This window comes from Squalius cephalus (assembly GCF_949319135.1).
Source record: "Squalius cephalus genome assembly, chromosome: 1".
NCBI lineage: Eukaryota > Metazoa > Chordata > Actinopteri > Cypriniformes > Leuciscidae > Squalius > Squalius cephalus.
In genome coordinates, this window is record NC_137122.1 from 61175997 (window position 1) to 61192444 (window position 16448).

The window sequence follows — 16448 nt, forward strand, 5'->3', positions numbered from 1 at the left end:
TTTCATGCCATAGCTAACAAATGTAAAAAAGGAAAAATGACATAAAAGCAGATCATCATTCATTCAGCGCTGTTGTGGCTACGGTGTGTCACGTAACAAGCAATGACGCATCACCATGGAAACCAAACAGACAGCGACTTAAGCGCATAGACTTGTTGCGCGTTAATGTTTTTTCCTTTTTTGGAAACTCACAGAAAAAAAAAAAAAAAGTTTGGTAAACGCTCGCACACCTGTTTAGTTTTTCCTTTGATTTGTCTTCTTTCCTCCTCTGGATTTGTGGATGTATCCTGACTGATTCCGTTTACCGACCTTTATCGCCTGGCTTTCAACTACGCTCCCCTGTCTGCCATGTACAGAACCCGGTTTTGTTCATTAAATGTTCTGATCTGCCTTTGCTTTTTATGTTTTATTGTATTATTATTAAAATAAATTTGTATATTCGTTTATTTTTTTTTATTTTTTCCACAAATGTATGACTTTTGGAAAAGAAAATGGATTGCCATATGCAGTTTTAATAAAGTTGAATTAACGTAACCTTCTGTCATTTTTACTCTTCTAAGTGTACACTTGCAGACCTGTGTTTTGTTTCTAATTTACTGTTAGGCCCATTAAATAATAATAAGGATAAACAATGTTTAAAAAGTATAGGCTATAATTATCTAACATCTGACTAATTAAAAATTAACCTCAAAACATAATATGCTAAATGGAGGATATCTAGCATAGTCAGAATGTCGTCTCTCAGTTGTTGGCAACGTAAATGTGTTTGCTCAGCCCGATCTCATGAAAGTGCGAATACAATTGCGAATTGTATTTGTAGTGCTTATGATAGGCAGTTTTCGCATGCATATGATACGCACTTTATGGCGTGTAATAGGCACGCTACAGACCTCGCGAAACCACGCCCCCCTCGCCACAGTCAATCCCTACTATAAATGGCATATTTAAAAAAAACCTGATAACAAGTAAGAGAGGTCAGATGTGCATGTCTTGAGTTCCCATTTACGTGCAAATATAAGTTTGTCCAAGGCCTAGTTCTGGTTCGTCTAGGTGACCATGATGTGCACATAATGGAAAGAAGTTACACAATCGCAGTCTTACAAAAGGATAGTCAAATGTGAAACCTAAGAATGAAAATAAATATTAACAAGAAACTCTGATAAACTAAATAGTGCTCAGTCGGATGTGGTAGATCACTATTAGCTAATCAATAACTACTATTTTTTCATACCTCCTGGAGAGCTACAAAGAACTATACAGGTTCATAATTATTGTGAATAAATTCTAAAGTGAAGGTCATGGTAGCCCACTTATGGCAAGCCGTTTTAGCTTAAATTGTACCCAGCGTTACTCGTCGTAATTGCATTTTTACTAGTAAGAATTCAATTAGAGAGCTCTACAATTCAATTCTTACTAGTAGCAATTACAATTAGAGAGCTCTCTAATTCAATTATTACTAGTAAGAATTACAATTACATAGCTCTCTAATTCAATTATTACTAGTAAGAATACCAATTACAGAGCTCTCTAATTCAATTCTTACTAGTAACAATTCCAATTAGAGAGCTCTACAAATGAATTTTTACTGGTCATATATCTCCATTGACTTCCATTCATTTTTAATTACAGAGCTCTACAATTAAATTGTTACTAGTAATAATTACAATTAGAGAGCTCTCTAATTAAATTCTTACTAGTAAGAATGCAATTACAGAGCTCTCTAATTGAATTTTTACTAGTAAAAATACGAATTAAAGATATGTATAATTGCAGAGCTCTGTAATTGAATTAAAGAGCTCTGCATTTGCATTCTTACTAGTAACAACTGAATTAGAGAGCTCTACAATTGGAATTGTTACTAGTAATAATAGGATTAGAGAGCTCTCTATTTAAATTGTTACTAGTAAGAATTGAATTAGAGAGCTCTGCAATTGCATTCTTACTAGTAACAACTGAATTGTAGAGCTCCGTAATTAAAAATGAATGGAAGTCAATGAAGACATATGACTAGCAAAAATTCATTTGTAGAGCTCTCTAATTGGAATTGTTACTAGTAAGAACTGAATTAGAGAGCTCTGTAATTGTTATTCTTACTAGTAATAATTGAATTAGAGAGCTATGTAATTGTAATTCTTACTAGTAACAACTGAATTAGAGAGCTCTCCAATTGTAATTGCTACTAGTAAGAATTGAATTGTAGAGCTCTCTAATTGAATTCTTACTAGTAAAAATGCAATTACGACGAGTAACGCTTGGTACAATTTAAGCTAAAACGGCTTGCCATAGCCCACTAGTAATGACTCAAGTATTACAAAATCCTTCAGAAGAAATGACTAATTATTTGGATCAGTTTTCTAAAGTGAAAAACATGATAACTCTCTAGTAATGTCTGAAGTCATTGTAAACTTTGGAGGTTTTTATAAGGTTTTGGATAGTAACTCCTTCCGATGGATTTTGGTAATACTTGAGTAATTACTAGTGGATTACCATGATCTTCACTAAAGAAGTTGATGATGGTAGGGAGACATGTATGCCTACCTCTCTGTTACCTCGCTATGAACAATCAGTTAGCTTTTCTCTGGAGGATCTATATGTCTCACTGGCTGCTTCAGATTACTTGGATGAGCCTGAACAAGGAAGACACGTCATCTCCATTGTCCAAGTCTCAGCGGTCCCATAGTGATGATGGCTCGGACCTCCGGGTTAAGCTGAGCCATCAGTAGTTTTCTTCGTTACTAGATATAATGAAGATGACACTAGCCAGATTCGCTGTAAAATATAGTTAGTTGAGTTTACTTAGAAAACTTGATGAAATCAGTTGCCTTAAATTTAGCAAGTAAATTAGCTCATGGTTTTTGAGTTGATAAAACTTAGTACCTCTTAGTACTAGAGGTAACTAGAGGTTACAATTTTACAAGTTGAGTATATAGTTAAGTTAACTTACATAATTAAGTACACTGAACTCAAACAAAATTGTTTTGGACTTTAATGTTGTAAAATGAATCATTTATGAAACAATTTCAGTTGTAAAGCAGCTCTACAGACGGCATCAGTGTCATTCAGCTCAATTTAGTGCAGTGTCATTCAGTTCAATAACTGTCGATGTTACAGAGTTCATCAATTATGAAACAAGTTCAATTCAGCAATAGTATTATTATTTAGCTCAAGTCAGTAGTAATGGGGTTCACCCATAAATGAAAATTCTGTCATAATTTTCTAGGACTTCCATAGTATGTATGTATGTATGTATGTATATATGTATATATATATATATATATATATATATATATATATATATATATATATATATATATATATATATATATATATAGTTCAGATGCAAAAACCTGCCATCTGAAATCATTTTTATGAAGCTTGTATATTTAGGTTCAGTAATTTCACTTAAATGGCAATTAATAGGTAATTTTCATTGCCATTTAAGTGAAATTACTGAGCCTAAATATACAAGCTTCATAAAAATGATCATTCTAGAAGAAAATTTCAGATGGCACTTAGAGGTTTTTGCATCTGAACTCTTCATTATATAATTTTTTATTTTATTAGGAAGTCAAAAGAAGAGCTTTTAAAGAATGTCAGTAACCAAACAGTTGATGCGCCCCAACTGTTTGGTTACTGACATTCTTTAAAAGCTCTTCTTTTGTGTTCAGCAGAAGAAAGAAATTCATACAGATTTGGGATAACTCAAGGGTGAGTAAATGATGACAAAATTTTCATTTTTGGGTCAACTATCCCTTTAAGCCGGTTGATATTGCAGTTGTCTTACACTGACACCTAGTGGCATTCATGCAGCAAACATTTTCAGTCACCAATGCCATTGTATAAAATTTCTGTTCCCAGTCAGCTGTTATTAATTAATTTCTTGATGCTGACCATTACTTGATGCTGACCTCCTCCAGGTGAAGAAGTTTGATTCGATCTCCCGTCTCGACCAGTGGCAGACCACCATGTTGCTGAGTATCAAGAAGACTATCAGGGTGTGTAAAGAATTGTTAAGCTCTTAGGGCTAATTAATAACCGGTGGCAACCACCAAAGATTGTCCGATCAGAACAAATAAGTGATGTCCGTTTAGGAGGAGCCAGATGCACACACCACTCATAGACCACTCATTTCAAACTTGAACAGTATTTAATTAAGTGTGGTTCTAAAAAAGAGAAACAAGAATAAAACAGTATAAATATACACACTGATAAAACATCAATATGCAAATGAATACAATCTGTATTTCGTATGACATTAACACTGGAAATATGTCTATACAGCGATTGTATAATAGGATTATCTTACAGACACGTGTGCTACTGCGTATGTGTTAATCACGTCTTTAACGACATATTTACGCACATTCACAGTGTAAATAACACAGTATAATGAAAGATTAACTTACTCTTTGATGCACGCACATGATTACTCTTTATCGATCGCGGATGAACTGGCGTTCCCATCGCGTTAGGTCCGTCTTGCGCATATAGTAATAATAGCGCTCGTACCTCAAACTAAACTGCGTCAGCATCAGGGTCCTTAGCACCGTCGGGTCCTAACAATAGGCGAGTAACTTACTGCCTGACTACAAAGCAACAAGGAATTAAATATCACATATGCATAGAACTATATAAATATATTAATGACTGTAAACATATGACTTTAAAACAGATTAATGACTGGCCCTCATTTAGTACAGCCGCCCCCAAATGTGTTTGCAGATTTGCATCTCGGGCCAGTACTCCCAGTCATTCAGGGAGTGGAGGGAGCTTAATCAGTCTGACAACAGGTCTGATGTAGGTTCTGTCTTTGACCTGAATTTCTGCGGCTCTTACTTTATTATCGGCTCCAGCAATGACAGCTTTCACAGTCCCGATAGGCCAGAGTGCTCTGGGGAATTGTGGATCAGCAATCATACTTTCCCTACGATCAGGTTGTCTTTCTCTTGTTGCCACTTCTGGCGAGACTGGAGTCCGGGCAGGTAGTTACGCAGATAACAGCTCCAGAACTGGTCTGCCAGTATCTGGCTGTGTCTCCAGCGTCTGCGGCTGAGCAGTTCAGATGCAGGGTAAATGACCTGAGGCAAGGCAGAGTCTAGCCGGCCCATTAAGAATGAGTTAGGGGTTATTGGGTCTGGATCAGCTACATCCGAAGATACATATCCCAATGGCTTTGAATTTAAAATTCCCTCAATTTCAATTAAGACAGTCCTCAGCACTTCCTCTGTGACAGTTTGAGCACCAATGGTGGTGTACAGTGCAGCTTTAACAGATCTGATTTCTCTTTCCCATGATCCTCCAAAATGTGGGGAGTTTGGTGGATTGTACTGAAAGTTGATCTGTTGCTTGGCAAGTTCCTTTTGCAATTGAGGGTGAATATTGTTGAAGGCTTCTTTAAGCTCATGATCTCCACCTTTGAAATTTGTACCCTGATCAGAGCGCAACTCATGAGGTTTTCCCCTACGGGCGATGAATCGACGTAGAGACATGAGAAAAGAGTCTGTGTCGGCTTGAGAGAGAAGATCAATGTACACTGCCCTTGTGGTCAAACATTTATAAATGATACCCCAGCGTTTTTCATTTCGACGCCCGATTTTGATGGTAAATGGACCGAAACAGTCCATGCCTGTGGAGTAAAAGGCTGGCTGGAAGAGTCTTAAACTAGAAAGGGGTAAGTCAGCCATTTTAGGGATATTGGGCTTGCCACGCCATCTTTGACATTCAGTACAATGATGCTGAATTGAACGAACAGCTTGACGACCTCTCAAGATCCAGAAGCGTCTTCTGATTTCAGCAAAGACCCTTTCAGTACCAGGGTGATGGAGCTGTGCATCATACTGCTGAATTAGTAGCTTAGTTACTGGATGGACTGGGTCTAGGACAATTGGGTGAAGAATGTCAGGGCTCAGCAGGTGACATCTTCGGAGTCGTCCACCCACTCTAATCAACTGCATGTCAGAATCAAATTCAGGAGCTAAAGTCTTTAGACGACTGTTTGAGGAGATGAGTTTCCCTGCTTGAAGCTGAGCATATTCATCAGGAAAACTCTCCATTTGAGACCGTTGGATGAGTCTGAGCTCAGCTTTCTTGTATGTTTCAGCCGTGACGGTGTCTGTGGGACTGGCCGCCCCGTGAAGGGTTCTGGCTGATGCGTCTACAAGCTCTTGAAAACTGTTGTATTCAAATGTATTAACTGAATGCTGGTCATCTTGAATTATTAGAAGATGGAAGCATATTGGTTTGCGCAGTTCTTTTGAGGTGTCGGCTAGCTCTAGGTTGGGCATTTTAGGCCATGATGATGGAGGTTTCTGCAGAAATTCTGGGCCATTCTTCCAGCGGGTAGGTTTGGCTAGCTGAGCCAGTGACATGCCACGAGTAATATCGTCAGCAGAGTTGTCTTGAGAGTGCACATAGGACCATGATTGTGACTCAGTTAGCTCTTGAATCTCCGCAACTCTAGTTCCTACAAACACTATGAAGTGGCACGAGTCTGATTGAAGCCAGTTGAGAACGGTTGTAGAATCAGTCCAGTATTTGAAACTGCTGATGTCTAGTGTGAGCTCTCTTTTCAGAACTGCTGCCAGTTGTGCTCCAGTAAGTGCAGCGCATAGCTCAAGTCGGGGAATTGTTTGCTGCTTCTTTGGAGCTACTCGTGATCTAGCTGCCAAGAATGACACCTCTATTTGTCCCTTTTTATCTTCAGTGCGGAGATAGGCTACAGCGCCGTACGCTCGCTCTGAGGCATCACAGAACGTGTGCACACTTCTTGAGCTGGTCAAGGGATCTACCTATGTAGTGTAGCATCTGGACACTGTGACACTGGAAAGTTGTGGAAGCTCATCTTCCCACGTGAGCCATGCATTTCTGAGGTCTGTGGGCAGTCCAGGGTCATCCCATTCTCTTGTAAGAATTGATAAATTAGGAAATTCCAGACAGTCTGTTTTGGGGGTGACCAGGCCCTGAGAGAACAAAAGGACCTCTCTGGAGATTAGCATTTGAACTGGCTCTCATGCACCATCGAGACGAAAGTCTCACCCCCGAGTCATCTAATCTACATCTCCTTCCCTCTCCCCTTCACCCCCTCTCTCTCATGCTCAGGTGACTACCTGATTTCACCCAAGAAAATGTATAGTTTAATGTGAATGATTATCACAGAGTATATTCATGTTTGGTATCGTTTAAAATGTCACAGTGCGACTGGTACAATTCTCTCATCTCAGAATAAGTAAAACACAAGGTAATAAGGTTTTTGAAGGTTTATGGATAACTAGCATACAAGGAGGGGTTGGTCTCTCAAGCAAATGGTCACACCCCCCCCAAGAGGTGCTACAGTGTACCTCCGAATGCAAATTGACTATTGTTAGCACATGTTTACATGTGAAAGAGGTCTGGCTATTTAATGGAGTACAGCAGGGAGATCGGGGCCTTTTCTGTATTTCAGATCGGTCCGTGAGGCTGAGAGATATAGATCTCTCAGCCTCACGTATTTCTTAATGTTGGGTTTGCATCTTCTCTCTATTCCAGAGCATTTGATGTTTTGTATCGATTATCTTTGAATTGATTATGAAATTGGCATGATACATTTACCTGACATAATAAATTGTTACATTTGATTATTCTAACTGACTTTGATATTATTTCCATTGAAGAGTTAAACGGAATAGTCAAACATTCACTCATGATTAATGATCCACAGATATCATTAAAACCTTTTCATTTACGGAGTCAGATTAAATAAACAAGTAAATATATGATTAATATATATTGCATTTAACCAACCAATACTTCGCATGAGTGAGGACAGAGCACGTGAGACCTTCCCTGTGTTATTGGAAAACCTCCATTGGACCAATTTCACGGGCCTTACAAAATGGTGACCTTGGCGACGTGATCTCACAACAGAGACGAGAAACGTCCTTTCCAGCAAGTATTGGGATTTTAAAATCAACAAGAGGTTTGAACAACTTCTCTTTCTTCCGTGGTTGTGGTAAGTCAATTTTCTTTGCACTCTGCATCAAGTGTTGAAGAAATGTTTGATGCGGCAGCCAGATGAAGAATGATTCGATTTTAAAGATCTCCTTGTTTTGCCTAAGCAACAAGAAACAAAATCTAAAGTGAGAATAACATCTCCCAAATAATTAGTAACTCGATGAAGAGCTGAAAATGTAAAGCCTAAAAGTTTTAAAAACAGCCGCATGTTTTCCGCCCATTGTTGTATTGGCTTTGTTTAAACACTAGCAACACGTGATGAGAACGAGCAAACAACAGAAAGAGAAATCTAAGTTTGTAAACAATCGGAAAACACGTGATTTTATAAATAAAAAGGCAGATCAATGCATTGTTTATGAAAGGAACATTTTGGGAAAACAGGATGATATGATTTACAGCCTAAAAAAAACTCAAATATCAAGGCTAATGCTAAATGCTATTGCCCATGTTGTTTTCAAAACGCTCAAGGCTATGCTAAATGCTAAAGCCATGCTGCACTCAAGGCTAATGCTAAATGCTATTGTCCATGTTGCTTTCAAAACGCTCAAGGCTACGCTAAATGCTAAAGCCATGCTGCATTCAAGGCTAATGCTAAATGCTAGAACTTTAACATTGATGGAATTAAATTAAGATATTCAATTTAATTTGGCTTATTTCAGTTCCTCTGAAAAGTAAACCTCTAAAGTATTTGATATGCTATCTAGTCAAAAATTCACGAAAATTAGAAAATTTTGCTTGGTTATCACTGTTAGGTGGTTGGGGATATGGCGAGACTGTAAAAACGATGGCAGAGTAATCTCTAAAATATATCCAACACAACTGACAGGAGCTGTTAAATGTGGCGAGTCTGTAAAAACGATGGCAGAATAAACTCTAAAACATTGTAACACGCTGGGGTAATACAAGTATAAAAAGGCGCCGTTATAACTAGCTATGATCGCGCGCATCCTGATTTTGACCGTCAAGCTGTTCAAATATTTGAGGATACTATTCTGAGCGATGAATAATTCTGTTAATTTTCAAATTTGTTTGTGCTACAACATGCACATAGGCTAATTTAAAGTTTATTCTTTAAACACAGGATTACTTTACTGTAAGTGTAGTTGAAACACTTAGGCAAAGGTGATATAGATGTTGTATTCTATTGCTTTGCTGTGAGTGTATTTGGAACACTTAGGTAAAAGGTTGTAGATGTTGTATTCTAGGCCATGTGTCCTGTGTAAACTGCATTAAACACGTGTGTCTATGCTAAATTTGGTGGCTATAATGTGATTCACAATGAATTTGAAAATCAGAAACAGCGAACGCATCTCATTAATCCTGAAACTTTTCATATTTAAGGCCTCAGAGAACGAAATATTGTCACGTTTGAACTCATTCTGGATTGCTCTGCAATTATTTTTCCCAAATAGATTACCGGATTCGTATATTTCCACAAGTTTGCGCCAGACATTAGTGACGACTAATACTGGATATCAGATTCAAGTGTACTTGAATGAGGGGGACGAGTTAATTTCCGTCCAGAATCAGCTAATGCTGTTTGATCAACCTGGATTCGGGTGCGTTCCATAACCTCTGTTCTAATTTAATGTTCTTTTAGATAAGTGTACGTGGATATCCCACGGGCTTGACTAAACCAAAGCCATTTTAAGAAAAGTAAGTTGATCGGCTAACGTCTTTTAATGGTGGTCTTGACCTCTACTAATTGAAACGATTGAATTAAGTTCCTGAGGTGGCATTCAAGGGGGCTATTTAAGTGTCTGTTATTTTGTACGTGTGAATACGGCAGATTCCAGATATTTAGCCAATTACCTCTGTTTTGGTAAGTCAGACTGGCGAGATTGTGTCGTGCATCCTTAGGAGAAGGACTGCAAAGCGATATAGTTTCCTAATCTACAAAAAGAAAATATAAAGTAAGAGCAAATAGAATAATCAAACATTAAAATGGCCATTTAAAAAGACTAAATGAGAAGAAAAGGTATTTGAAACCTAGCAAAGAGATAAGAGAAACAGCCAACGTACATCTTATCAGTCCTGAGCCAAAAGCCTTTTCATATTCAAATGTATTGACAAGAGAACAAGTAGAGATTTGACCATGCGTTAAGTTGTTCCAGAGACTCTTCAGAGACTGAAAACAATATAATTTGACTTGTATTGTTAAAGAATATAATTATATTATAACTTGAATTATAATAAACATTATATTACACTCACAGAGTAGGATAATAATTGGAGAAGTGTGACTTTCGTCATTAAAACTGAATTTCTGAAACAGAATTTCATTTGTGTGCTACCCAGTGCCAAAAGGGGCGGGGTATACCTTTATTTTTCACCGTTAGAAAACACGGCTAGAATTGTGGCACAGGTCATAGCAAAACAAATTGTGCAACAACTAAAATGTAATCTAATCAGAGAAGTAAATTTACAAGGAGGGTGTGAAATGCTAAACAGCAGACAGAAGTACCACAGTTTTTTGCAGGTCAAAAAATATCTGCACTAACTAAAATGTGTGAACGACACCATAAACAGCAAAATGCTAACCAGACAACCCAGAGATCTGGCTGTAATGAGAGAAAGCAATGAGCATTGCACATGCAGCAGACTGAAGGCTGAACTGAAAAAGCAGCTTCAGGTGTCACAACACACTGAGACAACAGCAACAATTCAGACGTGGTCAATGAAACTCGGTTTCATGTGACATCTGGAATTAAAATGGCAACTGACATGATAATGGAACAAGTAAAAGAATTCCACACGTCTGAATTTAATGTTTGTGAAATATTGGAATTGTCTGTGGTTCGCTCTCCTCTGTTTTATGTCTCAGGTTTACTTCTGCAAATTCCTCGAAGGACGGACGCCAGGATGGGCCGGACCCCACCTGGATCAAGGCCAGGACAGTGGAATTGTTAGAACATAACCTCGGGAGATGGGTGAAAAGACACTTCAAGAGGCCATTCACACTCACAATAGTACATCACTGAATAAATATGGCCTCCCAGTTTAGAACTGGATCAAAATTTGCAACACAATTGTTATAGATTAGATTACACCCATCTCCTAGAAGTGAACACTGAACACACACCTCCATCACTATACCCTCACAGCATCATCACCTGGGGTAGATAGTCTATCCAGGCTGAACACTGCACATCAGACGAAGATGTGTCATCTTCACACTAACAGATCCAGATAGCTTCACACACACAGGGTGGAGATGATCTCATGATCATGGTCTAACAGAGACACAGAGAATAGCATACGCTATTCACAACACACTGCCAACTCATTGGAAAACACTGAAATATACGTATGAATGACTACAGTCACAAGTCAATGATGCAAATTATAAAGCAGAGACAGACCTGCTATAAAATTTCAAAATGTTCAAACTTTCTGATTGTTATTGAGGTGGTTGGAAAATCAGAGGGCCCCTGATTTCTCAACTTACCACTAATAACAGAAATCTCACTGTGAGCACTTCAATCAATTACAAAATTTACAATTTAACCCTGTCATCGACTGTGACTTAGCCAATCTCTCTCACACACACACACACACACACACACACACACACACACACACACACACACACACACACACACAACACTGTTGCAAGGAATGAACAATCTCCATTCTTGTATGCCTAAACATGTTCCAAGTCACTTCTTAGATCTGCATTGGTGGCTTGCACTGGAAGATTGCTGAACAAACAAAGTGATTATTCCTAATGATATTAGGAATTGAATGTGATTGATTATTATTGCTGGTATTACAAGATTAATTGATGCATACCGTTGATTTTATTATTTAGGTTACACCGACCTCTTGCTGCATTTCCTTTGAATAATTCAGATCAAGAATATTAAAATTCCACTACCATTTAACATCACAGTGGTAGTGAAGAATTGGATATTTAAAACAAGACCATCCTACATGACCTTGAGAAACACTTGAGACTAGATGTACCATTCGCACTCGCTGACATGAACATGATATTTTATATTAGACATGATATGATTTTGTTTTGTTGCATTATGTGTTCCCATGCATTTCCATACGACTTCAAGTTCATAAGTGCTCAATCGTGAAGTGGACATTTAAGATGCTTTTCAGGTGTCTCAGGCTTTTCACACAAAGCAGTGTGAACCAAGGAGAAGCCCTTCATCCACTGAGGTCTGCCCAGACAACCGTACCGCTGGAGGTGACAGGATTAGTCAAGAAGGGTCAGATCATCATCGTGGAGAAGGTGCCAGAGAAGCAGAAGTTTCTCCATGGAGGAGTGACACATCAACTGAACAAGTCACAAAGGTCCAGATTGACTCTGCTCACGTCCCAGGATTACAGGAAGAGAACCTGAATGCATTCATCCACCTGCTGGACTCAAGCAACATACACCTGGTGAGACCAGGTGTTCTGCAGGTGAACACAGCCCTCTGCAAGCTTCTACAGATGCTAACATTGAAAAGACAATTTTCGGGTGAACATCTCAAGAATGACAACAGACGTTTATCAGTGACTCCATAGGAGCTCATTTGAATTTGACCCACGGAGTCAAGGAGGGAAAACTGTAAGAATTGATAAATTAGGAAATTCCAGACAGTCTGTTTTGGGGGTGACCAGGCCCTGAGAGAACAAAAGGACCTCTCTGGAGATTAGCATTTGAACTGGCTCTCATGCACCATCGAGACGAAAGTCTCACCCCCGAGTCATCTAATCTACATCTCCTTCCCTCTCCCCTTCACCCCCTCACTCTCATGCTCAGGTGACTACCTGATTTCACCCAAGAAAATGTATAGTTTAATGTGAATGATTATCACAGAGTATATTCATGTTTGGTATCGTTTAAAATGTCACAGTGCGACTGGTACAATTCTCTCATCTCAGAATAAGTAAAACACAAGGTAATAAGGTTTTTGAAGGTTTATGGATAACTAGCATACAAGGAGGGGTTGGTCTCTCAAGCAAATGGTCACACCCCCCCAAGAGGTGCTACAGCTTTCACTGTTATGCCGATGATACTCAGCTCTATATTTCTTCAAAACCTAACGAAACTTATCAATTCACAAAATTAACGGAATGCATAGCGGATATAAAAAATTGGATGACTTGTAATTTCCTACTTCTAAATTCTGAAAAAACAGAGTTTCTAATTATTGGACAAAAAACTTCCTCACGTAATAATCTAGAATACTGTCTAACACTTGATGGCTGCTCTGTTAAGTCTTCATCGTCGGTTAGGAACCTGGGTGTGCTCTTTGATACCAATCTTTCATTTGAAAGTCACGTGTCTAGTATCTGTAAAACTGCATTTTTCCATCTTAAAAATATATCTAAATTACGCCATATGCTCTCATTGACAAATGCGGAACAATTAGTTCATGCGTTCATGACCTCAAGGCTAGATTATTGTAATGCTCTACTGGGTGGTTGCCCTGCACGCTTAATAAACAAACTACAGCTGGTTCAAAACACAGCAGCTCGAGTTCTTACCAGAACCAGGAAGTATGACCATATTAGCCCAGTTCTGTCAACACTGCACTGGCTCCCTATTAAACATCGCATCAATTTTAAAATATTGCTGATCACTTACAAAGCACTAAATGGTTTAGCTCCGCAGTACTTGAGCGAGCTCTTAACGCATTATAGTCCGTCACGTCTATTGCGATCTCAAAATTCCGGCCAGTTGATAATACCTAGAATATCAAAATCGACTGCTGGCGGTCGATCCTTTTCCTATTTAGCACCAAAACTCTGGAACAGTCTTCCTACCATTGTCCGGGAAGCAGACACACTCTGTCAGTTCAAAGCCAGATTAAAGACACATCTCTTTGACCTAGCTTTCACATAATACATTATAGACTTCTATAATTTAATGTTAGGCTGCATATATTAGGTCAGCCGGAACCAGGAACACTTCCCAAAAATCCTGATGTACTCGTTACATCATGAGAAGAATGGCATCTACGCTAATTTTAGTGTCTGTGTTTATCCCGAGGTTTTCCTGCAGCCTGCCGGATCCAGGCCGTATCCAGATCTGATGAAGGACCTTCGCCTGGACCCGATGACAACGCAGTGCTGAAGTGCCAACTAGTCTCTCCCTATGGAGGATCCCACTACCACTCTACAGATAAGGCGTTGTCGGGAAAATCCGTTTCGCGTTCCTACCCCAAAGCAACAAATAAAATAAAATTCTTTATCAAAATTTATAAGGAAAGACAAGTACTTTGTTTAGGCTTGGCTTGTAGGGAATTCCAAACCTGCGTATATTCAAACGCACATAACTATAGAACCCATTCTAAATGCGCATGTGAACGCCATCAGCGTTTCTCACAGGTTCGCGTTTAAAGTCTGTGTAGAGAGAATGGTGTCGTCTTAGCGGCCCCTAATTTAATAACAAATGATCTTTGCGACGGAAGCAAATCAATCAAAACTAACTTTAGATGGAAATAACTTAACTCTGCTGTAAAGCCGAAACAATCTCTGTTACCTTAAATTATACGCTTATCTCTGTAAAGCTGCTTTGGAACAATCTACATTGTTAAAAGCGCTATATAAATGAAGATGACTTGACTTGACTTGACAGTGTACCTCCGAATGCAAATTGACTATTGTTAGCACATGTTTACATGTGAAAGAGGTCTGGCTATTTAATGGAGTACAGCAGGGAGATCGGGGCCTTTTCTGTATTTCAGATCGGTCCGTGAGGCTGAGAGATATAGATCTCTCAGCCTCACGTATTTCTTAATGTTGGGTTTGCATCTTCTCTCTATTCCAGAGCATTTGATGTTTTGTATCGATTATCTTTGAATTGATTATGAAATTGGCATGATACATTTACCTGACATAATAAATTGTTACATTTGATTATTCTAACTGACTTTGATATTATTTCCATTGAAGAGTTAAACGGAATAGTCAAACATTCACTCATGATTAATGATCCACAGATATCACTAAAACCTTTTCATTTATGGAGTCAGATTAAATAAACGAGTAAATATATGATTAATATATATTGCATTTAACCAACCAATACTTCGCATGAGTGAGGACAGAGCACGTGAGACCTTCCCTGTGTTATTGGAAAACCTCCATTGGACCAATTTCACGGGCCTTACACTCTCTTCTTGTCCCAGAGCCTCTGGACTATTATCTTAGCTCTAGTGGTAAATGGGGTGATGAATCCTAATGGATCGTATTGACTGGAAAGGATGTTATATATGTGTCGCACAGTGGGCTCAGTTTTTACAACATGGCCATGTTTAAAACCAAGTGTGTCGGATCTGCACTGCCACCTAAGTCCCAGTGTGCGCTCCTGAGGGTCTGCTCTGTCTGAACTAAACCAAAGCTCATGGTTTTCTGACCTGATTTGCTGCGGCAGGTGTTGCAGGAGTTGGGGAGTGTTACTAGCCCATTGGCGCAGATCAAATCCACCCTCCGCCAGAAGATGTTGCATGTCATCCACTAATTGCCTGGCAGTCTCAAGAGAGGGGACACTTTGCAACCAATTGTCAACATAGAAACAACGCTCTATTGATGCTCGTACCTCACTGTCTGGATGGCTGTGATCGGTGACATGTTTCCTAAGAGCAAAAGTTGCACAGCACGGACTGCACGTGGTGCCAAAGGGTAACACTGACCATTGGTAGACATCAGGTGGGTTAGTTGCGTTCAGGTCTCGCCACAGGAATCGCAAGAATGCTTGGTCTTCTGACAGGAGGCGCACCTGATGAAACATCCCCTTTATATCGCTACTAATGGCTACTGCATACTCTCGAAAACGGAGAAGTACTCCCAGCAAGGTCGCACCCAGAGCTGGCCCAGGAAGGAGATATTCATTCAGGCTCAGCCCTTGGAATTTGAAGGAACAATTGAATACAATTCTGTTCTTTCCGTTGTGGTGGACCATGTGGTGTGGAATGTACCACCCTTGAGACTGTACAGCTACGGATTGGGGAATTTTCTTCACATAGCCTGCTTCTAGCAGCTTGTTTATCTCAGACTTGTACACTTGGGATTTCTCAGAGCTCTTTGCCAGCTGATTTTCAGTCCTTCGCAAATGAGGCAGTACTGCTTCCTTTGGAGCATTTAGAGGTGGAGGACTGGTTTTCCACAGGAGGGGGGTAGCGTATCTTTGCACACCTTCAACTTCAACCCTCATTGTTTTATCTTCCAGCATGCGCACAGCTTCTGCATCTTGCTTTGACCTTGTCACAAGCCGTTCATTTTGGTAGGGTAAGATGTCCATCTGCCACAACCTCTCAACTTGACTGAATAGATCATTAGGTGCAAGGCTTACAGATGTGAACAAGCATTGTTGTGTGTGAGGGATGTGTTCGAGGAACTTTGATGGACCTTGGAGTGTCCACCCCAAATGAGTTTTCACAGCTGCTGGTCCTCCAGGGGGTCCCAACCGAACTGGCTCAACAGGGGTGATCAGTTGTGGGTAATCTGACCCA